The sequence below is a fragment of the Colletes latitarsis genome, chromosome 12 (assembly GCF_051014445.1).
Source record: "Colletes latitarsis isolate SP2378_abdomen chromosome 12, iyColLati1, whole genome shotgun sequence".
Classification (NCBI taxonomy): Eukaryota; Metazoa; Arthropoda; class Insecta; order Hymenoptera; family Colletidae; genus Colletes; species Colletes latitarsis.
In genome coordinates, this window is record NC_135145.1 from 25,792,256 (window position 1) to 25,819,582 (window position 27,327).

Genomic DNA, 27,327 nt, shown 5'->3' on the forward strand with positions numbered 1-27,327 from the left:
TTTCATTCCAATTGTGGCCAGATTTAGGGTTGGAAACCTTTTTAATTGAGAAGAGTAAGTTAAATTGATTGAATTGACTAAATTGTGATATTTTGTGATCAACTAAAGGCATCGACAGGTTTCCATTGAATTATTTCATTCGAAATGTGACCAGATTTAAAGGTGGGAACCTTCTTAATCGAGAAAAATAAGTTTCATGAATCAAATTGACTAAATTGTGATATTTTGTGATCAACTAAGGGCATGGACTGGTCTCCATTGAATTATTTCCTTCGAATTTTGCGCAGATTTGGCGTTGGGGACCTTTTGGATTGAGAAGAATAAGTTGCATGAATAAAATTGAGTAAATTGTGATATTTTGTGATCAACTAAGGGCATCAATAAGTCTCGATTGAATTATTTCCTTCCAATTGTGGCCAGATTTAGGGGTGGGAACCTTCTTAATCGAGAATAATAATTTTTATGAATGAAATTGACCAAATTGTGATGTTTTGTGATCAAATAAGGGTATCGACAGGTCTCTATTGAATTATTTCTTTCGAATTGTGGCCATATTTAGGGTTGGAAACCTTCTTAATCAAGAAGAATAAGTTTTATGAATCAAATTGACTAAATTGTGATATTTTGTGATCAACTGAGGCCATCAATAAGTCTCCATTGAATTATTTCATTCGAATTATGGCCAGATTTAGATGTAGAAACCTTCTTAATCAAGAAGAATAAGTTACATGAATTAAATTGACTAAATTGTGATATTTTGTGATTAACTAAGTCCATCAATAAGTCTCGATTGATCATTCTATTCGAATTTTGGCAAGATTTAGGGGTAAGGAACCTTCTTAATTGAAAAAAATAAGTTTCATGAATCAAATTGACTAAATTGTGATATTTTGTGATCAATTAAGGGCATTCATCACTCTTTATTGAATTATTTCCTTCGAATTGTGGCCAAATTTAGTGTTGGGAACTTTCTTAATCGAAAACAATAGGTTTCATGAATTACTTTGATTAAATTGTGATGTTTTGTGATCAATAAGTTTCCATTGAATTATTTCATTCAAATTTTGGCCAGATTTAGGGATTTGAACCTTGTTAATCAAGAAGAATAAGTTTCATGAATCAAATTGACTAAATTGTGATATTTTGTGATCAACTAAGCGCATTCATAAGTCTTTATTGAATTATTTCCTTCGAATTGTGGTCGTATTTAGGGGTGGAAATCTTCTTAATCAAGAAGAATAATTTGCATGAATTAAATTGACTAAATTGTGATGTTTTGTGATCAACTAAGGCCATCAATAAGTCTCCATTGAATTATTTCATTCAAATTTTGGCGAAATTTAGGGATGGGAACCTTCTTAATCAAGAAGAATAAGTTTCATGAATCAAATTGACTAAATTGTGATATTTTGTGATCACCTAAGAGCATCAATAAGTCTCGATTTTTGATTCCAGTCGAAATGTAGCCAGATTTAGGGATGGGAACCTTCTTAATTCATAAGAATAAGTTGCATGAATCAAATTGACTAAATTGTGATATTTTGTGATCAACTAAGGCCATCAATAAGTCTCGATTTTTGATTCCATTCGAATTGTTGCCATATTTAGGTGGTAGAAACCTTCTCAATCAAGAAGAATAATTTTCATAAACCAAATTAACCAAATTGTGATATTTTGTGATCACCTAAGAGCATCAATAAGTCTCGATTTTTGATTCCAGTCGAAATGTAGCCAGATTTAGGGATGAGAACCTTCTTAATTCATAAGAATAAGTTGCATGAATCAAATTGACTAAATTGTGATATTTTGTGATCAACTAAGGCCATCAATAAGTCTCGATTTTTGATTCCATTCGAATTGTTGCCATATTTAGGTGGTAGAAACCTTCTCAATCAAGAAGAATAATTTTCATAAACCAAATTAACCAAATTGTGATATTTTGTGATCAACTAAGGCCATCAATAAGTCTCGATTTTTGATTCTATTCGAATTGTTGCCATATTTAGGTGGTAGAAACCTTCTCAATCAAGAAGAATAATTTTCATAAACCAAATTAACCAAATTGTGATATTTTGTGATCACCTAAGAGCATCAATAAGTCTCGATTTTTGATTCCATTCGAATTGTTGCCATATTTAGGTGGTAGAAACCTTCTCAATCAAGAAGAATAATTTTCATAAACCAAATTAACCAAATTGTGATATTTTGTGATCATCTAAGGCCATCAATAAGTCTCGATTTTTGATTCCAGTCGAATTGTTGCCATATTTAGGTGGTAGAAACCTTCTCAATCAAGAAGAATAATTTTCATAAACCAAATTAACCAAATTGTGATATTTTGTGATCACCCAAAACCATCCATACATCTCCATCGAATCATTCCATTCAAATTGCAATTTCCAACGATCAATAAATATAGAATCCCGTACAATTAATTCAATCAACATGTCAAATCAACGATTTTTATCACATAATAGTTCCAAACGCCTGTCGATTCTGTTTGTCATTTTATCTGATAAAAATGCAACGATATGCCAATTAAGATAAGAACGGTTCGTATCGTCACTATCATTCAATTTTGAGACGTAGTTTATCGTGACTGTTATGCATGTTATGCACCTATTCATGATAATGTTCGTTGCGTATGCAGCACATACTAATCTCTCAGGTTTGTACAATAGGATCGTTTAACACAAATGCTTGCAAGAATTCATTTTATACCTTCCTAACTTATAAACAATCTCAACAGATCCTTCTTTTAATCCACCATCTTTAAAACTCTTTTTTCCACACATTTTCTCTATTCAATATTAATTATAACAAAATAACAAAATAAACACAACTCATTTTAAGTAGAAAATTATCTAAAATGCTACTAATGTTCATAACAATTACATTTTTAGCTGACAAATCTTATAAACAATCTCAACTCATCCTTCTTTTAATCCACCATCTTTAAAACTCCTTTTTCCACACATTTTCTCTATTCAATATTAATTATAACAAAATAACAAAATAAACACAACACATTTTAAGTAGAAAATTATCTAAAATGCTACTAATGTTCATAATAATTACATTTTTAGCTGACAAATCTTATAAACATTCTCAACTCATCCTTCTTTTAATCCACCATCTTTAAAACTCCTTTTTCGACACATTTTCTCTATTCAATATTAATTATAACAAAATAACAAAATAAACACAACTCATTTTAAGTAGAAAATTATCTAAAATGCTACTAATGTTCATAACAATTACATTTCTAGCCGACAAATCAATTTTTACAGCAAAAAACTGTTAATTTATTTTTCACAATTCAATATTTATTCAAGAAAAAGAAAACTAGTTTATTAATTATTAAATTCGTGGAAATAGAATTAAAAGAATTCCTATTGAGAACACTTTCAATCTCAAAAACTTATTTTTTGAATATAAATTACCAAAAAAAATTAATTTTGTGTTCTGTCAGTTGCATTTTTTGATTGTCAAATAATTCATAGAATGAAACGTAATTGAATCGAGTTTTCTGTGACGACAGTTCCCCTGCTCGCCGCTAGAGGGCTACGCGCGCTGAGTTCTCTCGCAAGCGGTCGCCTGACGCTTCAGTTTTCACATAAAAACGTTCCTCGATTGATTGTTCAACATCCAGGCGCCTAACACAGACGCTTCTAACTTCCTGCGATTATCAAACGCCAAGTTCGTTAGCAGAATGTTTATTACATCACGTAACAAATACACTGTGCTCATCAGCGATCAGCGTGATGCAACATTTCCGTCAATTGTCCGTCGTTGATATTTGGCGACCATCCACGTCGAACGCAGACACATTAGGTCATGCATTGGTCTCGAAAATAAAACGCATTTTGCAAACCAGTAAAGTGAAAAATAAGTGGAAATATTCGTAAACAAATTCGTGTAAAAAGAATGGTACGAAGGTCTGTTTTAATGATAATAATTAAACGATAAACACGATATTGTTTGCATTTTCGAACAGTGACGCATAATTTACACTAGTTTTTAAGACACTATCTTTTCTGGTGATTTTTTTGCTAGTATTTTGGTTTGCACGAATGGAACATGTCTGGGTAAATATTGACAGGCGATTTGGCGGTGAAACGTTTGACATTTAAATAATCTTGGCCCATGCAACGCTGCACGTGCAAGAAACGTGTAGGAGCTAGTTGCCTAATGCGTATCAGTCGCCTAAATCGTAGCTGTTTTGCTTTTTTATTATTACACTGATCGTGAATATAAGTACCGAAGAATACGAGATAGAAACGAGAGATAAACATTGTGGTTGTGAAAAAGATTTTGTTGGGGGATTCTGGGGGCCAAAATAAGACGAAAATGAAGAATAGTAATTTGTTGATTAGGGCTTCGTTTAGAAGTTATTAACAATTGTAACAGTAGTGGCGCCATAGTGACTCTCAGGCTGCGCCAACGCAGTTGCAATTGTTAATAACTTTTAAACGAAGCCTCAATCGACAAAATGTTATTCTTCATTTTCGTCTTATTTTGGCCTCTAGAATCTACCATTAAAATTTTTCCCTGAACACCCTGTATAGGGACAATTTTTTGGAAGATTCTAGGAGATAAAAAATGGGGAAATTTTAATGGGGGATTCTAGGGGCCAAAATAAGACGAAAATGAAGAATAGCAATTTGTTGATGGAGGCTTCGTTAAAAAGTTATAGAAACATTTCCGACCACACAGTATATTTTCAGTAAAGAATTTTTTTCTCGAAAGTGGGTAGGATTTCGGGGGTATGTGTGCTCAACAAAAATGATTGTAATTGGCCCCTGCAACCGAAAATAATTTTTCCAGAACGATTCGAAATTTTTTTTTTCACCGAAAAAGGCACTGTCGATTTTTCTTAAAAGTTTGTTTTTCATTTTTAATAAATTTGTTTGACGCTGTATAGAAAAATTGTCTAATACTTTTTTGTAGGCACCCATGGACTATGTTTCAGAAAAAAATTTCAATGCGATACTTTTATTATTGTAGGAGATATGGCTGTTTGAAAATTGGACCATTTTTATGGGGTTTTTCTAACATTACGGGGTGAAGGACCAACTTTTCGAATATTTTTAGACTTTCTACTTATTCTACACTAAAATACGCGTTGTTTGGCTTTTTGAACATTAAAATCGTCCAAACCGTTCAGAAGTTATGCCATTTTAAAGATTCAAATGAAATTTTAGGGAACCATTTTTGATATCACATTACATTTTCGGTAAGGAATTTTTTTCTCGGAAATGGTTAGGATTTCAAGGTTATGTGTAATGACCAAAAATGATTATAATTGACCCCTACAGCCAACAGTATTTTTTTTAGAACAATTTGAAATTTTTTAATTTTGTCGAAAAAAGGCACCTACTCACCATCGATTTTTCTTAATAATTAGTTTTTGATTTTTAATGATTTCCCTTGACGTCCTACAGAAAAGTTGTCTAATACTTTTTTGTAGATACCTATATGCTCTACTTCAGAAAAAAGTTTCATTGAAATATATTCACTATTGTAGGAGTTATGGCCGTTTGAAAATTGGACCATTTTTATGGGGTTTTTCTAACATTACGGGGTGAAGGGACAACTTTTCGAATATTTTTAGAATTTCTACATATTCTGCACTAAAATACGCGGCGTTTGGTTTTTCGAACATTAAAATCGTCCAAACCGTTCAGAAGTTATGCCATTTTAAAGATTCAAATGAAATTTTAGGGAACCATTTTTGATATCACATTACATTTTCAGTATGGAATTTTTTTCTCGAAAATGGTTAGGATTTCGAGGTTATGTGTAATGACCAAAAATGATTATAATTGACCCCTACAGCCAACAGTATTTTTTTTAGAACAATTTGAAATTTTTTAGTTTTGTCGAAAAAAGGCACCTACTCTCCATCGATTTTTCTTAATAATTAGTTTCTGATTTTTAATAATTTCCCTTGACATCCTACAGAAAAGTTGTCTAATACTTTTTTGTAGATACCCATGAGCTCTAATTCAAAAAAAAGTTTCATTGAAATATATTCACTATTGTAGGAGTTATGGCCGTTTGAAAATTGGACCATTTTTATAGGGTTTTTCTAACATTACGGGGTGAAGGGACAAGTTTTCGAATATTTTTAGAATTTCTACTTATTCTACACTAAAATACGCGTTGTTTGGCTTTTTGAACATTAAAATCGTCCAAACCGTTCAGAAGTTATGCCATTTTAAAGATTCAAATGAAATTTTAGGGAACCATTTTTGATATCACATTACATTTTCAGTAAGGAATTTTTTTCTCGAAAATGGTTAGGATTTCGAGGGTATGTCTAATGACCAAAACTGATTGCAATTAACTCCTTCAACTAACAATAATTTTTTTAGAACGATTTGAAATTTTTTTTCTCAAATAATTAACTTTTTATTCATTTTAAATTAATTTCCATAGTAAAATGGTAATTTCTTTGCTATTGTATTCTAATTTACTCAATCTGGGAATTTGTATTTTTCTCACAGTTTTTGGAGGACTCAAATAATTCATTTTAAATTAATTTCCATAGTAAAATGGCAGCAATTTCTTTGCTATTGTATTCTAATTTACTCAATCTGGGAATTTGTATTTTTCTCACAGTGTTTAGAGGACTCAAATAATTCATTTTAAATTAATTTCCATAGTAAAATGGCAGTAATTTCTTTGCTATTCTATTCTAATTTACTCAATCTGGGAATTTGTATTTTTCTCACAGTGTTTAGAGGACTCAAATAATTCATTTTAAATTAATTTCCATAGTAAAATGGCAGTAATTTCTTTGCTATTGTATTCTAATTTACTCAATCTGGGAATTTGTATTTTTCTCACAGTGTTTAGAGGACTCAAATAATTCATTTTAAATTAGTTTCCATAGTAAAATGGCAGTAATTTCTTTGCTATTGTATTCTAATTTACTCAATCTGGGAATTTGTATTTTTCTCACAGTTTTTGGAGGACTCAAATAATTCATTTTAAATTAATTTCCATAGTAAAATGGCAGTAATTTCTTTGCTATTGTATTCTAATTTACTCAATCTGGGAATTTGTATTTTTCTCACAGTTTTTAGAGGACTCAAATAATTCATTTTAAATTAATTTCCATAGTAAAATGGCAGTAATTTCTTTGCTATTGTATTCTAATTTACTCAATCTGGGAATTTGTATTTTTCTCACAGTTTTTGGAGGACTCAAATAATTCATTTTAAATTAGTATCCATAGTAAAATGGCAGTAATTTCTTTGCTATTATATTCTAATTTACTCAATCTTGGAATTTGTATTTTTCTCACAGTTTTTGGAGGACTCAAATAATTCATTTTAAATTAGTTTCCATAGTAAAATGGCAGCAATTTCTTTGCTATTGTATTCTAATTTACTCAATCTGGGAATTTGTATTTTTCTCACAGTGTTTAGAGCACTCAAATAATTCATTTTAAATTAATTTCCATAGTAAAATGGCAGTAATTTCTTTGCTATTGTATTCTAATTTACTCAATCTGGGAATTTGTATTTTTCTCACAGTTTTTAGAGGACTCAAATAATTCATTTTAAATTAATTTCCATAGTAAAATGGCAGTAATTTCTTTGCTATTGTATTCTAATTTACTCAATCTGGGAATTCGTATTTTTCTCACAGTTTTTGGAGGACTCAAATAATTCATTTTAAATTAATTTCCATAGTAAAATGGCAGTAATTGTATTCTAATGTATCCAATTTGAAATTAGTACTTTTTTCACAGTTTTTAAACGCGTTCAGTCTTTGTTGTTGCGAAGGAACTCGAGTACACTTTCCTCTAACGCTATGGGAACGAGGGAAAGATAGACTGGTCGTCTGTATTTTATCACTGACCGATCCAATTGCTCGATATAGGCATTTCATCAGTTGTGGAACGCTTTACGAGCGGAATACCAGAACGTAATCGCCTGGTCAACGCCTGTTTTGCGTTCATTTTTATCAGTCACGAACCGACCTGATTGCGTCACTCGTCACATCCCGAGGACAACGGTCATAGAAATCTTCCTCGCGCCATGGATAGCTCAAATACGAGATAAAATCGAAAAATAGACGCTGAGTACCCAACAACTAACGACGAAGAACTAGCTGAGAATTCAAAGTTAAGAAACGCGACTCACATTTATAGAAATCGAGACCAAATGAATACAGTGTTCGACCATTCCTGGGAAAAATTATAATGGGGGATTCTAGAGCCCAAAATAAGACGAAAATTAAGAATAATTTGATGATCGAGGCTTCGTTAAAAAGTTATTGACAATTAAATTTAAAAATTTCAATTCGTTCTGAAAAAAATATTGTTAGCTGTGGGGGGCATTTACAATCATTTTTGGTCATTACACGTACCCTTGAAATCTTACCCCCTTTCTGGAAAAAAATTCAAGAAAGTAGTGAAATTTTTAGACGAAATTAAAAAATTTCAAATCGATTTGGAAAAATTATTGTTATTTGAAGGGGTTAATTGCAATCATTTTTGGTCATTAGACGTACCCTCAAAATCCTACCCCCTTTCTGGAAAAAAATTCGAGAAAGTACAGAAATTTATAGACGAAATTAAAAAATTTCAAATCGATTTAGAAAAATTATTGTTATTTGAAGGGGTTAATTGCAATCATTTTTGGTCATTAGACACACCCTCAAAATCCTACCCCCTTTCTGGAAAAAAATTCAAGAAAGTAGTGAAATTTTTAGACGAAATTAAAAAATTTCAAATCGATTTGGAAAAATTATTGTTATTTGAAGAGGATAATTGCAATCATTTTTGGTCATTAGACGTACCCTCAAAATCCTACCCCCTTTCTGGAAAAAAATTCGAGAATGTAGTGAAATTTTTAGACGAAATTAAAAAATTTCAAATCGATTTGGAAAAATTATTTTTATTTGAAGGGGTTAATTGCAATCATTTTTGGTCATTAGACGTACCCTCAAAATCCTACCCCCTTTCTGGAAAAAAATTCGAGAAAGTACAGAAATTTATAGACGAAATTAAAAAACTTCAAATCGTCCTAAAAAAATTATTGTTATTTGAAGGGGTTAATTGCAATCATTTTTGGTCATTAGACATACCCTCGAAATCCTACCCCCTTTCTGGAAAAAAATTCGAGAAAGTACAGAAATTTATAGACGAAATTAAAAAATTTCCAATCGTCTTAAAAAAATTATTGTTATTTGAAGGGGTTAATTGCAATCATTTTTGGTCATTAGACACACCCTCAAAATCCTACCCCTTTTCTGGAAAAAAATTCGAGAAAGTACAGAAATTTATAGACGAAATTAAAAAATTTCAAATCAAACTAAAAAAAATACTGTTATTTGAAGGGGTTAATTGCAATCATTTTTGGTCATTAGACACACCCTCAAAATCCTACCCCCTTTCTGGAAAAAAATTCGAGAAAGTACAGAAATTTATAGACGAAATTAAAAAATTTCAAATCAAACTAAAAAAATTATTGTTATTTGAAGGGGTTAATTGCAATCATTTTTGGTCATTAGACACACCCTCAAAATCCTACCCCCTTTCTGGAAAAAAATTCGAGAAAGTACAGAAATTTATAGACGAAATTAAAAAATTTCAAATTATACTAAAAAAATTATTGTTAGTTGAAGGGGTTAATTGCAATCATTTTTGGTCGTTAGACATACCCCTGAAATCCCAAGCATTTTCAAGAAAAAAATTCCTTACTGAAAATCTAATTGCCTAAATTTTTGAAAAAAAAAAGAAATTTCAAATCGTTCTGGAAAAATTATTAGTTCCATTCTCACCGATGAAGTCACATCTGAAGTATTTTTCGCTCACGACTGCCTACTTATAACCGAGCACCGAGAAATTAGTCTCGTTCATTTTTTGTAATCATTTTCGCATTAATATTTCAAGGTTCGACGCGATAATTGCAGTTTCCTGTTGCTCTCGAGCAAAGTAACGCTTCTCGCGCGATTTCTTGATATATCCAGTTTGAACAAATTTTTATTGGGTCGCGTCGTAATAAAACAGGGACAGTTGCTTATCAATGTCTCGTGTGCTTGTCAATGTTACGAAATCTAATAATTTAAAGTCCTGGGAAAAATTTTAGAAGCCAAAATAAGACGAAAATGAAGAATATCAATTTGTCGATGGAGGCTTCGTTACAAAGTTATTAACAATTGAATCTCTAGTGGCGCGATGGGGGCTCTCAGGTTGCGCCACTGCAGTTTCAACTGTTAATAACTTTTAAACGAAGCCTCAAACAACAAAATGTTATTCTTCATTTTCGTCTTATTTTGGCCCCCAGAATCTCCCTTCAAAATTTCCCCAGGTTCTGCCAATCACTATACAGAATAACACAATTCTCACCCAGAAACCTATTTCACCCATTTACGAATTGAAATTTCTTTGAAACAAGAAAATTAACCAAACGATCCATAAATTGCAAGTTTTAGATTCTTCGAAATTGAATTATTGCTATAACGTAGGAATTAATTTTACGTTTACGAAATAAATTTGGCGCCAATAATTCAATCGAGTGTTTAATTTCTCAGATTCGATGGGTTTCATTCGTTATATTTATACAGATTTGTATTGCGTCGCAGTAGAGTGTGTGATTTTGTAAGAATCGGAAGAATCTCGATGCTCGACGAGTGTCGAGTCTTATCAAGCACTTAACACGTTCGTATTTTCGAGTTCGCGCCATTTTAAAACTCGTATTTATCCGTTTAATTCTCTCGAAACGTTTATCAAACACTCGAGACCAAAATAAGTCGAAAATAAAGAATAACATTTTGTCGATGGAGGCTTCGTTACAAAATTATTAACAATTGAATCTCTAGTGGCGCGGTGGGGGCTCTCAGGTTGCGCCACAGCAGTTTCAACTGTTAATAACTTTTAAACGAAGCCTCAAACAACAAAATGTTATTCTTCATTTTCGTCTTATTTTGGCCCCCAGAATCTCCCTTCAAAATTTCTCCAGGTTCTGCCAAACACAATACAGAATAACACAATTCTCACCCAGAAACCTGTTTCACCCATTTACAAATTGAAATTTCTTTGAAACAAGAAAATTAACCAAACGATCCATAAATTGCAAGTTTTAGATTCTTCGAAACTGAATTATTGCCATAACGTAAGAATCAATTTTACGTTTACGAAATAAATTTGGCGCCAATAATTCAATCGAGTGTTTAATTTCTCAGATTCGATGGGTTTCATTCGTTATATTTATACAGATTTGTATTGCGTCGCAGTAGAGTGTGTGATTTTGTAAGAATCGGAAGAATCTCGATGTTCGACGAGTGTCGAGTCTTATCAAGCACTTAACACGTTCGTATTTTCGAGTTCGCGCCATTTTAAAACTCGTATTTATCCGTTTAATTCTCTCGAAACGTTTATCAAACACTCGAGACCAAAATAAGTCGAAAATAAAGAATAACATTTTGTCGATGGAGGGTTCGTTACAAAGTTATTAACAATTGAATCTCTAGTGGCGCGGTGGGGGCTCTCAGGTTGCGCCACAGCAGTTTCAACTGTTAATAACTTTTAAACGAAGCCTCAAACAACAAAATGTTATTCTTCATTTTCGTCTTATTTTGGCCCCCAGAATCTCCCTTCAAAATTTCCCCAGGTTCTGCCAAACACTATACAGAATAACACAATTCTCACCCAGAAACCTATTTCACCCATTTACAAATTGAAATTTCTTTGAAACAAGAAAATTAACCAAACGATCCATAAATTGCAAGTTTTAGATTCTTCGAAATTGAATTATTGCCATAACGTAAGAATTAATTTTACGTTTACGAAATAAATTTGGCGCCAATAATTCAATCGAGTGTTTAATTTCTCAGATTCGATGGGTTTCATTCGTTATATTTATACAGATTTGTATTTCGTCGCAGTAGAGTGTGTGATTTTGTAAGAATCGGAAGAATCTCGATGGTCGACGAGTGTCGAGTCTTATCAAGCACTTAACACGTTCGTATTTTCGAGTTCGCGCCATTTTAAAACTCGCATTTATCCGTTTAATTCTCTCGAAACGTTTATCAAACACTCGAGACCAAAATAAGTCGAAAATAAAGAATAACATTTTGTCGATGGAGGCTTCGTTACAAAGTTATTAACAATTGAATCTCTAGTTGCGCGATGGGGGCTCTCAGGTTGCGCCACAGCAGTTTCAACTGTTAATAACTTTTAAACGAAGCCTCAAACAACAAAATGTTATTCTTCATTTTCGTCTTATTTTGGTCCCCAGAATCTCCCTTCAAAATTTCCCCAGGTTCTGCCAATCACTATACAGAATAACACAATTCTCACCCAGAAACCTATTTCACCCATTTACGAATTGAAATTTCTTTGAAACAAGAAAATTAACCAAACGATCCATAAATTGCAAGTTTTAGATTCTTCGAAATTGAATTATTGCCATAACGTAAGAATCAATTTTACGTTTACGAAATAAATTTGGCGCCAATAATTCAATCGAGTGTTTAATTTCTCAGATTCGATGGGTTTCATTCGTTATATTTATACAGATTTGTATTTCGTCGCAGTAGAGTGTGTGATTTTGTAAGAATCGGAAGAATCTCGATGCTCGACGAGTGTCGAGTCTTATCAAGCACTTAACACGTTCGTATTTTCGAGTTCGCGCCATTTTAAAACTCGCATTTATCCGTTTAATTCTCTCGAAACGTTTATCAAACACTCGTACTCGCCAATAATCAATGTAAACATTTTAACGACTATATATAGGGTGTTTCTTAAACGGCGTATTAACCGAGTACGTGGCACGGTTCCTGATCTTAAAATAACACGATTTTCTAAAAGTGTATCTATTGGTATATTGCTTTCGATGCTTTCTATACTCTCTGCAATGTTTGAGGTCTTATTTTACTTCGAATTTAGTTTGCAACAATGATACAATCGAATTAAAATAGCTTTGAAATAGTTTTAAGATTGTTTATTTCTATCGGAAGGAGAAAATGGAGGCGTGAATATTAGAAATAGATTGTTCAGTAATTTTGTGTGTGTTTTTATTATTGATTTTGAATTGAAAGAAAATTTATTATAATTATAATTGTAATTGAAATTTAAAAATGTTAATACACTTGAAGAATAATAATATTAATGCAAAATGCATTATTTTATTATTAATTTTGAATTGAAATTGAATTTATTGTGCACTGATAATTAGAATTGTTTTGAATTTGAAAATATTAATTGAAATCGATTGTAAAAAAATAATATTAAGACAATATAACTTATTTTATTGTTAATTTTGAATTGAAATAGAATTTATTATAATTATAATTGTAATTGAAATTTAAAAATGTTAATACACTCGAAGAAAAATAATATTAATGCAAAATGAATTATTTTATTATTAATTTTGAATTGAAATTGAATTTATTGTGCACTGACAATTAGAATTGTTTTGAATTTGAAAATTTTTATTGAAATAGGTTGAAAAAAAATAATGTTTTGGCAAAGTAGATTGTTTTTATTGTTAATTTTGAATTGAAATTGAATTTATTATAATTATAATTGTAATTGAAATTTAAAAATGTTAATACACTTAAAGAAAAATAATATTAAAGCAAAATAGATTATTTTTATTATTAATTTTGAGTTAAAATAAAGTTTATTGTACACTAATAATTATAATTGCTTTAAATTTAAAAATGTTAATTAAAATTGATTGAAAAAAAATAATATTAAGACAATATAACTTATTTTATTGTTAATTTTGAATTAAAATAGAATTTATTATAATTATAATTGTAATTGAAATTTAAAAATGTTAATACACATGAAGAAAAATAATATTAAAGCAAAATAGATTATTTTTATTATTAATTTTGAATTAAAATAAAGTTTATTGTACACTAATAATTATAATTGCTTTAAATTTAAAAATATTAATTGAAATCGATTGTAAAAAAATAATATAAAGACAATATAACTTATTTTATTGTTAATTTTGAATTGAAATAGAATTTATTATAATTATAATTGTAATTGAAATTTAAAAATGTTATTACACTCGAAGAAAAATAATGTTTAGGCAAAGTAGATTGTTTTTATTATTAATTTTGAATTGAAATTGAATTTATTGTACACTAATAATTATAATTATTTTGAATTTCAAATTTTCATTGAATATTTCTTGATGAAAAATAATATTTAGGCAAAATAGATTATTTTTATTGTTAATTTTGAATTAAAATAGAATTTATTATAATTATAATTATAATTAAAGTTTAAAAATGTTAATACACTTGATGAAAAATAATATTAAAGCAAAATGAATTATTTTATTATTAATTTTGAATTGAAATTGAATTTATTGTGCACTAATAATTATAATTGCTTTAAATTTAAAAATAATAATTGAAATCGGTCGAAGAACAATAATTTTAAGGCAAAATGAATTATTTTATTATTAATTTTGAGTTAAAATAGAATTTATTGTACACTATTAATTATAATTGTTTAAAATTTAAAAATAATAATTGAAAAAGGTTGTAAAAAAATAATATTAAGACAATATAACTTATTTTATTGTTAATTTTGAATTGAAATAGAATTTATTATAATTATAATTGTAATTGAAATTTAAAAATGTTAATACACATGAAGAAAAATAATATTAAAGCAAAATAGATTATTTTTATTATTAATTTTGAATTAAAATAAAGTTTATTGTACACTAATAATTATAATTGCTTTAAATTTAAAAATGTTAATTGAAATCGATTGTAAAAAAATAATATTAAGACAATATAACTTATTTTATTGTTAATTTTGAATTGAAATAGAATTTATTATAATTATAATTGTAATTGAAATTTAAAAATGTTAATACACTTGAAGAATAATAATATTAATGCAAAATGCATTATTTTATTATTAATTTTGAATTGAAATTGAATTTATTGTGCACTGATAATTATAATTGTTTTGAATTTGAAAATATTAATTGAAATCGATTGTAAAAAAATAATATTAAGACAATATAACTTATTTTATTGTTAATTTTGAATTGAAATAGAATTTATTATAATTATAATTGTAATTGAAATTTAAAAATGTTAATACACTCGAAGAAAAATAATATTAATGCAAAATGAATTATTTTAATATTAATTTTGAATTGAAATTGAATTTATTGTACACTAATAATTATAATTGTTTAAAATTTAAAAATATTAATTGAAAAAGGTTGAAAAAAAATAATATTTTGGCAAAGTAGATTGTTTTTATTGTTAATTTTGAATTGAAATAGAATTTATTATAATTATAATTGTAATTGAAATTTAAAAATGTTAATACACTTGAAGAAAAATAATATTAAAGCAATATAAATTATTTTTATTATTAATTTTGAATTGAAATAGAATTTATTGTGCACTGATAATTATAATTATTTTGAATTTGAAAATTTTCATTGAATATTTCTTGAAGAAAAATAATATTTAGGCAAAATAGATTATTTTTATTGTTAATTTTGAATTAAAATAGAATTTATTATAATTATAATTATAATTAAAGTTAAAAAATGTTAATACACTTGAAGAAAAATAATATTAAAGCAATATAAATTATTTTTATTATTAATTTTGAATTGAAATTGAATTTATTGTGCACTAATAATTATAATTGCTTCAAATTTAAAAATGTTAATTGAAATCGGTTGAAAAAAAATAATTTTTAGGCAAAATGAATTATTTTATTATTAATTTTGAATTGAAATTGAATTTATTTTACACTAATAATTATAATTGCTTTAAATTTAAAAATAATAATTGAAAAAGGTTGAAAAAAAATAATGTTTAGATCTAATGAATTATTTTATTGTTAATCTTGAATTAAAATAGAATTTATTATAATTATAATTATAATTAAAGTTTAAAAATGTTAATACACTTGAGGAAAAACAATGTTAAGTCAAAATAAATTACTTTATTATTAATTTCGAATTAAAATAAAATTAAATATCGTTTGTATTAGTATATCAATAATTATAATTATAATTAAAATTTAAAAATGTTAATACACTTGAAGAAACATAATATTAATGCAAAAATAATTACTTTATTATTGATTTTAAATTAAAATAAAATTAAATATCGTATGTATTTGTTTATAAATATAATTATTTCGTACTTTTCAGCCCAAAATACGAAATAAAAAAAAAAAACTATTTATATCAGAGGAGAAACGTTGATTGATGCGACTCTTAATTCAACGACGAAGCTATGCGTCCTTTTATATAGATTAGTTTTATTCCAAGCATTGCATCATCGGTATTTTGAACTTCTATTTTATTACCGACTGAGTATTTTAAGATTTGTTCGTCAAATTTTATTAATCAAATCGAAATACATTAATTTTAATTTAATGGGTCATTTAGGGCTATCTAAAACATTTCGAAACCTACTTAACCTATTTGCGATAAGTGGCGTGAATTACTATGAAGTGAGGTTATGTTATTATCTACACGATAATTACAGTTCATAACTAGGCTATTAATTATAAATTAAACTGTTATTTCAAACGAAAGAAAATGTTTTGTTTGTAACTCTTCGACTGCCACGCCATCTACACTATATGGGTGCTAGGGAATTTTGCATTATGAAACTAGGGAAATTCATTCTTACGTTGAGATGTCGAAAAGAAAAGAAATTTGGTTAAAATTTGTGAGTTTAGCAAAAATAAGTTTTAGGTTATGCAATTTTGATTTGGATTTGTGAACTTTAGCAAAATTACAAAAATAAGAATCGAAACTCTTGGATTTTCTAAGCAGATTTTCAAAACACAGTTTTTATTAATTGAGAAATTAAACTGTTATTTCAAACGAAAGAAAATGCTTTGTTTGTAACTCTTCGACTGCCACGCCATCTACACTATATGGGTGCTAGGGAATTTTGCATTATGAAACTAGGGAAATTAATTCTTACGTTGAGATGTCGAAAATAAAAGAAATTTGGTTAAAATTTGTGAGTTTAGCAAAAATAAGTTTTAGGTTATGCAATTTTGATTTGGATTTGTGAACTTTAGCAAAATTACAAAAATAAGAATCGAAACTCTTGGATTTTCTAAGCAGATTTTCAAAACACAGTTTTTATTAATTGAGAAATTAAACTGTTATTTCAAACGAAAGAAAATGCTTTGTTTGTAACTCTTCGACTGCCACGCCATCTACACTATATGGGTGCTAGGGAATTTTGCATTAAGAAACTAGGGAAATTCATTCTTACGTTGATATGTCGAAAATAAAAGAAATTTGGTTAAAATTTGTGAGTTTAGCAAAAATAAGTTTTAGGTTATGCAATTTTGATTTGGATTTGTGAATTTTAGCAAAATTGCAAAAATAAGTATCGAAACTTTTGGATTTTCTAAGCAGATTTTCAAAACACAGTTTTTATTAATTGAGAAATTAAACTGTTATTTCAAACGAAAGAAAATGCTTTGTTTGTAACTCTTCGACTGCCACGCCATCTACACTATATGGGTGCTAGGGATTTTTGCATTAAGAAACTAGGGAAATTAATTCTTACGTTGATATGTCGAAAATAAAAGAAATTTGCATAGAATTTGTGAGTTTAATACAGTTTTCTAATAAATACTAATCATTGTTTGGTGTTCCAACCCCAAAATACATAAAAATTTACTATATTTCCCTAACAATACACTTCTACCAACCGAACAGACCGGGTCACGCGTGCCAACATGAACAAATTTTAGGTTATGTAGCTCTAATCTGGCCAAAGAATAGAAATAAATTAAAACTTTCGAAAGAAATCTATGTTTCAACAATTTTAAATTGTTTTAACGAACAAATATAAATATAAAAACAGTTTTCTAATAAATACTGATCATTGTTTGGTGTTCCAACCTCAAATACATAAAAATTTACTATATTTCCCTAACAATACACTTCTACCAACCGAACAGACCGGGTCACGCGTGCCAACATAAACAAATTATAGGTTATGTAGCTCTAATCTGGCCAAAGAGCAGAAATAAATTAAAACTTTCGAAAGAAATCTATGTTTCAACAATTTTAAATTGTTTTAACGATCAAATATAAATACGAACACAGTTTTCTAACCTCAAATTTATTAAATACTTTCGAAACATATCTCGTGACTTCCTTAACGGGAATTTATTCATTGAAAGCATTTGTAGACGTGAAGTAATTTGTTAAACGTTTATTATCTAATTTAAAAATGTATTCAAGTTATTCGTAGAAACGATCTGGTCCACGGGACGCTGAATAAATCACAATAAAGATTATCATAATTGTACCGGGAATCGTAATTCGTGTCAAGAACCATATTAAATTGGTAATTGAGTTAAATGCATAATTCGTGCACTTTGGCATCGTAATCATGCGAACGTGTACCGCTGTGGATCGAAGAATGGGCCACTAATTTATAATTGAACGCGTATTCTTCTGGTTTGACGGCGATTATTTCAATCTTTTTATTTGCTTCTATTTCCAAAGTCAATTGCTATTAAACTTCTTCCAGAGAGCATTAAATTGCTCGAGAAAATACTAATATTGTCACTGTTAATAGCTATTTGCTCGTATTTTGTTAATAAAACCATCAATTATTGTTTTTTATTAGTTTAACAATGATTTAATACTGTATAGTGCGACTTTTATGGAAATAAAAGGGGACTATGCGGGGGAAGTCCCATTTGAGTGAGTCTAGATGGCGCCACTGCATTCATCAACAGTTTTTCTGTTCTAAGGAACAACTTTTTGTTTTTGATTTTTGATAATTTTATTTGACGTCCTACAGAAAATTTGTCTAATACTTTTTTGTAGGTACATCTCTACTCTACTTCAGAAAAAAGTTTCATTCAAATATATTCACTATTATAGGAGTTATGGCTGTTTGAAAATTCGACTATTTTTATGAGGTTTTTCGAATTTTGCGATGTCAAGCATCAAGTTTTACAATATTTTTAGAATATTGCTTCTATTTCCAAAGTCAATTGCTATTAAACTTCTTCCAGAGAGCATTAAATTGCTCGAGAAAATACTAATATTGTCACTGTTAATAGCTATTTGCTCGTATTTTGTTAATAAAACCATCAATTATTGTTTTTTATTAGTTTAACAATGATTTAATGCTGTATAGTGCGACTTTTATGGAAATAAAAGGGGACTATGCGGGGGAAGTCCCATTTGAGTGAGTCTAGATGGCGCCACTGCATTCCTCAACAGTTTTTCTGTTCTAAGGAACAACTTTTTGTTTTTGATTTTTGATAATTTTATTTGACGTCCTACAGAAAATTTGTCTAATACTTTTTTGTAGGTACATCTCTACTCTACTTCAGAAAAAAGTTTCATTCAAATATATTCACTATTGTAGGAGTTATGGCTGTTTGAAAATTCGACTATTTTTATGAGGTTTTTCGAATTTTGCGATGTCAAGCATCAAGTTTTACAACATTTTTAGAATATTGCTTCTATTTCCAAAGTCAATTGCTATTAAACTTCTTCCAGAGAGCATTAAATTGCTCGAGAAAATACTAATATTGTCACTGTTAATAGCTATTTGCTCGTATTTTGTTAATAAAACCATCAATTATTGTTTTTTATTAGTTTAACAATGATTTAATACTGTATAGTGAGACTTTTATGGAAATAAAAGGGGACCATGCGGGGGAAGTCCCATTTGAGTGAGTCTAGATGGCGCCACTGCATTCATCAACAGTTTTTCTGTTCTAAGGAACAACTTTTTGTTTTTGATTTTTGATAATTTTATTTGACGTCCTACAGAAAATTTGTCTAATACTTTTTTGTAGGTACATCTCTACTCTACTTCAGAAAAAAGTTTCATTCAAATATATTCACTATCATAAGAGTTATGGCTGTTTGAAAATTCGACTATTTTTATGAGGTTTTTCTAATTTTGCGATGTCAAACATCAAGTTTTACAATATTTTTAGAATATTGCTTCTATTTCCAAAGTCAATTGCTATTAAACTTCTTCCAGAGAGCATTAAATTGCTCGAGAAAATACTAATATTGTCATTGTTAATAGCTATTTGCTCGTATTTTGTTAATAAAACCATCAATTATTGTTTTTTATTAGTTTAACAATGATTTAATACTGTATAGTGTGACTTTTATGGAAATAAAAGGGGACTATGCGGGGGAAGTCCCATTTGAGTGAGTCTAGATGGCGCCACTGCATTCCTCAACAGTTTTTCTGTTCTAAGGAACAACTTTTTGTTTTTCATTTTTCATAATTTTATTTGACGTCCTACAGAAAATTTGTCTAATACTTTTTTGTAGGTACATCTCTACTCTACTTCAGAAAAAAGTTTCATTCAAATATATTCACTATCATAACAGTTATGGCTGTTTGAAAATTGGACCATTTTTATGAGGTTTTTCGAATTTTGCGATGTCAAGCATCAAGTTTTACAATATTTTTAGAATATTGCTTTTATTTCCAAAGTCAATTGCTATTAAACTTCTTCCAGAGAGCATTAAATTGCTCGAGAAAATACTAATATTGTCATTGTTAATAGCTATTTGCTCGTATTTTGTTAATAAAACCATCAATTATTGTTTTTTATTAGTTTAACAATGATTTAATACTGTATAGTGCGACTTTTATGGAAATAAAAGGGGACCATGCGGGGGAAGTCCCATTTGAGTGAGTCTAGATGGCGCCACTGCATTCCTCAACAGTTTTTCTGTTCTAAGGAACAACTTTTTGTTTTTGATTTTTGATAATTTTATTCGACGTCCTACAGAAAATTTGTCTAATACTTTTTTGTAGGTACATCTCTACTCTACTTCAGAAAAAAGTTTCATTCAAATATATTCACTATTATAGGAGTTATGGCTGTTTGAAAATTGGACCATTTTTATGAGGTTTTTCTAATTTTGCGATGTCAAACATCAAGTTTTACAATATTTTTAGAATATTGCTTCTATTTCCAAAGTTAATTGCTATTAAACTTCTTCCAGAGAGCATTAAATTGCTCGAGAAAATACTAATATTGTCATTGTTAATAGCTATTTGCTCGTATTTTGTTAATAAAACCATCAATTATTGTTTTTTATTAGTTTAACAATGATTTAATACTGTATAGTGTGACTTTTATGGAAATAAAAGGGGACTATGCGGGGGAAGTCCCATTTGAGTGAGTCTAGATGGCGCCACTGCATTCCTCAACAGTTTTTCTGTTCTAAGGAACAACTTTTTGTTTTTGATTTTTAATAATTTTATTTGACGTCCTACAGAAAATTTGTCTAATACTTTTTTGTAGGTACATCTCTACTCTACTTCAGAAAAAAGTTTCATTCAAATATATTCACTATTATAGGAGTTATGGCTGTTTGAAAATTGGACCATTTTTATGAGGTTTTTCGAATTTTGCGATGTCAAACATCAAGTTTTACAATATTTTTAGAATATTGCTTCTATTTCCAAAGTCAATTGCTATTAAACTTCTTCCAGAGAGCATTAAATTGCTCGAGAAAATACTAATATTGTCATTGTTAATAGCTATTTGCTCGTATTTTGTTAATAAAACCATCAATTATTGTTTTTTATTAGTTTAACAATGATTTAATACTGTATAGTGCGACTTTTATGGAAATAAAAGGGGACTATGCGGGGGAAGTCCCATTTGAGTGAGTCTAGATGGCGCCACTGCATTCCTCAACAGTTTTTCTGTTCTAAGGAACAACTTTTTGTTTTTCATTTTTCATAATTTTATTTGACGTCCTACAGAAAATTTGTCTAATACTTTTTTGTAGGTACATCTCTACTCTACTTCAGAAAAAAGTTTCATTCAAATATATTCACTATTATAGGAGTTATGGCTGTTTGAAAATTCGACTATTTTTATGAGGTTTTTCGAATTTTGCGATGTCAAACATCAAGTTTTACAATATTTTTAGAATTTCTAAATATTCTACACTAAAATACACACCATTTGGCTTTTCGAACATCAAAATCGTCCAATCCGTTCAGAAGTTATGCCATCTTAAAGATTCACATAAAATTTCAGGGGAAAATTTTCGATTAGGAATTTTTTTCTCGAAACTGCGTAGGAATTCGGGGTTATGCCTAATCACCAAAAATGCTTGTAATCGACCCTTGCAACGGAAAATAATTTTTCCAAAATGATTTGAAACTTTTTTTTTCGCTGAAAAAGGGGATTACTGTCGATTTTTCTTGAAAATTAGTTTTTCATTTTTCATAATTTTATTCGACGTCCTACAGAAAACTTTTTTAATACTTTTCTGTAGGTACCCATGAGCTCTACTTTAGAAAAAAGTTTCATTCAAATATATTCACTATTATAGGAGTTATGGCTGTTTGAAAATTGGACCATTTTTATGGGTGTTCACAATTAATTATAATGTTAATTAACTAAAAAAATTCTGAAATTTTTGTCTTAATTCGATGTCCAGGAATTCGTACACTAGATAGCTAAACTTTATTCCCGAAAGACACACAGCGATTATGTATATTGTGTTATTCAAGTTCGTTTGTTTTCGAGTGGTAATAATCGGTCGAGATAACGCTTATCTCTATGTTTGATTACTTCGATCGTTCATAGCATCCTCTTAACCGGTTCTCTTCTGATTACGAGCTGGAAAACTTTTTACAATATAAATCTTTATTAGCATATTAAGATAGGTAATCAACGTTACTGACGTAACCAGAAGACAAACGATAACCGAGTCTGCATTTCGTTTTCCATGGAATCGCATTAAACATGCATCCCGCACTAATCGCGGTGATAAGACGCTTCACTGAATGCCTGACACGCTTCCACCAATGAATATCGCAATAATAATTAACAGAATTCCGCCATCAAACGCTAAACGTGACTCATTTGTCAGATTTCACTGTTTGTTTATTGCTACGCGATTAATAATTACAATTTAAGCTCCATTTTGTAGTTTGAAAGGAAAAGTGTTAATTTCTGGAATAATTGGAACACAGAATTTACTATGAAAATTGGTTCGTGGAAATAAAATTGTAAAATATTACAAAACCTAACCTCAAACCCTTAAACTTCTTAACGAAGCCTCAATCAACAAATTGCTATTCTTGATTTTCGTCTTATTTTGGCGTCCAGAATCTACCACTGCAATTTTTCCCATTTTTTAGCTCCTAGAATCTTAAAAAAAATTTTCTCCGTATAGGGTGTTAAATCAACCATGGGAAAAATTTTAATGGGGGATTCTGGAGGCCAAAATAAGACGAAAATGAAGAATACCAATTTGTCGATGGAGGCTTCGTTAAAAAGTTATTAACGTTTAAAGTTCATACGTAGCTGATCGGAGCTCCCGTTCTACAGGCGGAACTTTAAACGTTAATAACTTTTAAACAAAGCCTCTATCGACAAATTGTTATTCTTCATTTTCGTCTTATTTTGGCCTCTAGAATCCCCCGTTAAAATTTCTCCCATTAATTCCCTGCTTTTTGATATTCCTCAATCATTTACTATCATTTCTCTAGTATTATTATCAAAATTTCAATCCAAAGTATTAAATTGTCCCCTAAAATATCTATATTTACATTATTACTTAACCAAATGGAATATATTGATTGCAAAATTAATTCAAAACCAAATTTCACTAGTCCAAATTCATCGATTGCAAAATATTCTCTTATTTATGGATACAAGTAACAAAATCGATCGAGAAGAGAAATACATGTAAATTATAGACGCGAGACGTCTCGAACGAAGTCGCAATTATCGTTAATTAGCATAATCGCGACGTCGTAACGTGAAATTAGTTCGATCAACATTTCTCACAGTTCGAGTGACATTTTAACGCGCGAAACGATTCGCAGAGGAACGTGTATCATTGTTTGACTCCTCTTAAGTAATCCATGACGAGCCACGAGGAACGACACGCACGAAAATGGCGCGTGCACGCACGAAAATGGCGCGTGCACGCGTGCATCGCTGCACACGACCCAACAATTACAACCTATTTATCGTTTGATTCCGACTGGTTCACGTGCGCCATGAATCACGAGTTCACGGAATTCGAACTAATTCTATTCCCTACCCATACTCGAACGTAATAAACAATGGTGGACATAATTATTGCCACGTGATTTGGTACAATGGAGAAAAGTCGTTCGAATCAATTTGTTTAAGCAACTTGGATGTTTGGAAGGACGTAGCTCTTATAATAATGGTTACTTTTGTGTGAAAAAATTACGTCATACTCGTGAAACATTGCCAAATATATTTGCAAAATCTTATTACCGTAGAATCTACTGATTTCTAGAAAAAAATTGTCAAAAAAGGCAGAGAATTTGGCCCTCTAGATCAGAAGACTCTTTTAAGCAACTTGGATGTTTGGAAGGACGTAGCTCTTATAATAATGATTACTTTTGTGTGAAAAAATTACGTCATACTCGTGAAACATTGCCAAATATATTTGCAAAATCTTATTACCGTAGAATCTACTGATTTCTAGAAAAAAATTGACAAAAAAGGCAGAGAATTTGGCCCTCTAGATCAGAAGACTCTTTTAAGCAACTTGGATGTTTGGAAGGACGTAGCTCTTATAATAATGATTACTTTTGTGTGAAAAAATTACGTCATACTCGTGAAACATTGCCAAATATATTTGCAAAATCTTATTACCGTAGAATCTACTGATTTCTAGAAAAAAATTGACAAAAAAGGCAGAGAATTTGGCCCTCTAGATCAGAAGACTCTTTCAAGCAACTGGGATGTTTGGAAGGACGTAGCTCTTATAATAATGATTACTTTTGTATGAAAAAATTACGTCATACTCGTGAAACATTGCCAAATATATTTGCAAAATCTTATTACCGTAGAATCTACTGATTTCTAGAAAAAAATTGACAAAAAAGGCAGAGAATTTGGCCCTCTAGATCAGAAGACTCTTTTAAGCAACTTGGATGTTTGGAAGGACGTAGCTCTTATAATAATGGTTACTTTTGTGTGAAAAAATTACGTCATACTCGTGAAACATTGCCAAATATATTTGCAAAATCTTATTACCGTAGAATCTACTGATTTCTAGAAAAAAATTGTCAAAAAAGGCAAAGAATTTGGCCCTCAATTGATTAAATTACATTTACTATTAAATTATTAAACCTTAAAATTGCATTTATGAAATCTTTTACATTTTATGTTATTTATAAAGTTTTATTTTTTTCTATAGGAAAATAAAATATTAGTCGAATTGCAAAATCGAACGTATAATTTAAATTATACAAACATGAATTATCCAAAGTATTTCGAATTCCGTAATCGTCGAATTTCTTGAAAGTCATCCTTATCAAATATTATGACATGATTGCTATATCTCTCCTCAGAGACACTGATTCAAAAGTAAACAGAAGTTTGATCGCCATAATACAGGAAACAAGTCTATCAGTTATTCTGTAAATATTAATAAAATAATGTGTGTGTATATGGTTTGATTTTATTATAATTATTAAGAATTATTAAGAATTTTTCTTCAGAATAAAATTCTTATTTTATCTGCTAATAAATATCTACTATTTGTGGATGTTTTTTAATGTATTTTTTGAGAAATTTCGAGGCCAAATAAACAATCTTTGATAATTTTGTAATTTTTTAAATTAATCAATTTTGCTCATAACTATACGTAGTGTTTGGCATTTAAAATTTTAATGAGAGATTCTAGAGGCCAAAATAAGACGAAAATCAAGAATACCAATTTATTGATGGAGGCTTCGTTAAAAAGTTATTAACAATTAAATTAAAAAATTGCAAATCGTTTTGGAAAAATTATTTTCGATTGCAAGGGTTCATTATAATTATTTTTGGTCATCACACATACCCCCGAAATCCTAACCATTTTCGAGAAAAAAATTCGAGAATCTGTAAAATTTTTCGAAAAAATTAAAAAATTTCAAATTGTTCTAAAAAAATTATTTTCGATTGCAAGGGACCATTATAATCAATTTTGATGAATAGATATACCCTCGAAATCCTAACCATTTTCGAGAAAAAAATTCCTAACCAAAAATATAATTTCAGGCCAGAAACGTCACTCAAAAATTTCTTGCGTATCTTTAAAACGCCATAACTTCTGAACGGATTGGACGATTTTAATGTTCAAAAAGCCAAAAGACGCGTATTTTAATGTAGAATATCTAGAAATTGTAAAAATATTCAAAAAGTTGGTCCTTGACCCCGAAAAATAAGAAAAACTCTATAAAAATTGTCTAATATTCAAATGGCCATAACTCCTATAATAGTGAATATATTTCAATGAAACTTTTTTCTGAAATAGAGCTCATGAGTACCTAAAGAAAAGTATTAGACAACTTTTCTGTAAGACGTCGAACGAAATTACTAAAAATGAAAAACTAATTTTCAATACAAATCGACAGGGCGTAGGTGTCCAAATTTTTCGACGAAAAAAAAAATTTCAAATTGTTCTAAAAAAAATACTATTGGCTGCAGGGGTCAATTGCAATCATTTTTGGTGAAGAGTAATATTCTCGAAATCCTATCCACTTTCTAGAAAAAAATTCGAGAAGGTGTGCAATTTTCCGAAAAAATTAAAAAATTTCAAATCGTTCTAAAAAAAATACTTTCAATTTTGGGGGACATTTACAATAATTTTTTGTTATTAGACACACCCCCGAAATCTTACGCATTTCCTAGAAAAAAATTCGAGAAGGTTTGCAATTTTTCAAAACAAAATTAAAAAATTTCAAATCATTCTAAAAAAAATACTGTTGGTTTTGGGGGCAATTACAATCATATTTGGTCATTAGACATACCCCCGAAATCTTACCCATTTCCTAGAAAAAAATTCGAGAAGGTTTGCAATTTTTCAAAACAAAATTAAAAAATTTCAAATCGTTCTAAAAAAAATACTGTTGGTTTTGGGGGTCAATTACAATAATTTTTGGTCATTAGACATACCCCCGAAATCTTACGCATTTCCTAGAAAAAAATTCGAGAAGGTTTGCAATTTTTCAAAACAAAATTAAAAAATTTCAAATCGTTCTAAAAAAAATACTGTTGGTTTTGGGGGCCATTTACAATACTTTTTGGTTATTAGACACACCCCCGAAATCTTACGCATTTCCTAGAAAAAAATTCGAGAAGATGTGAAATTTTTCTATGAAAATTAAAAAATTTCAAATCGTTCTAAAAAAAATACTTTCAATTTTGGGGGTCAATTACAATCATATTTGGTCATTAGACATACCCCCGAAATCTTACGCATTTCCTAGAAAAAAATTCGAAAAGATGTGAAATTTTTCTATGAAAATTAAAAAATTTCAAATCGTTCTAAA

General features: G+C 29.3%; 1 protein-coding gene across 2 annotated transcripts in view; it reads left to right on the forward strand.

Moving 5' to 3' along the window:
* LOC143348956 (proton-coupled amino acid transporter 2) overlaps window positions 1-27,327 on the forward strand; it is a 72,798-nt gene that overhangs the window by 1,568 nt on the left and 43,903 nt on the right. The gene's annotated exons all lie outside the window — the stretch shown is intronic.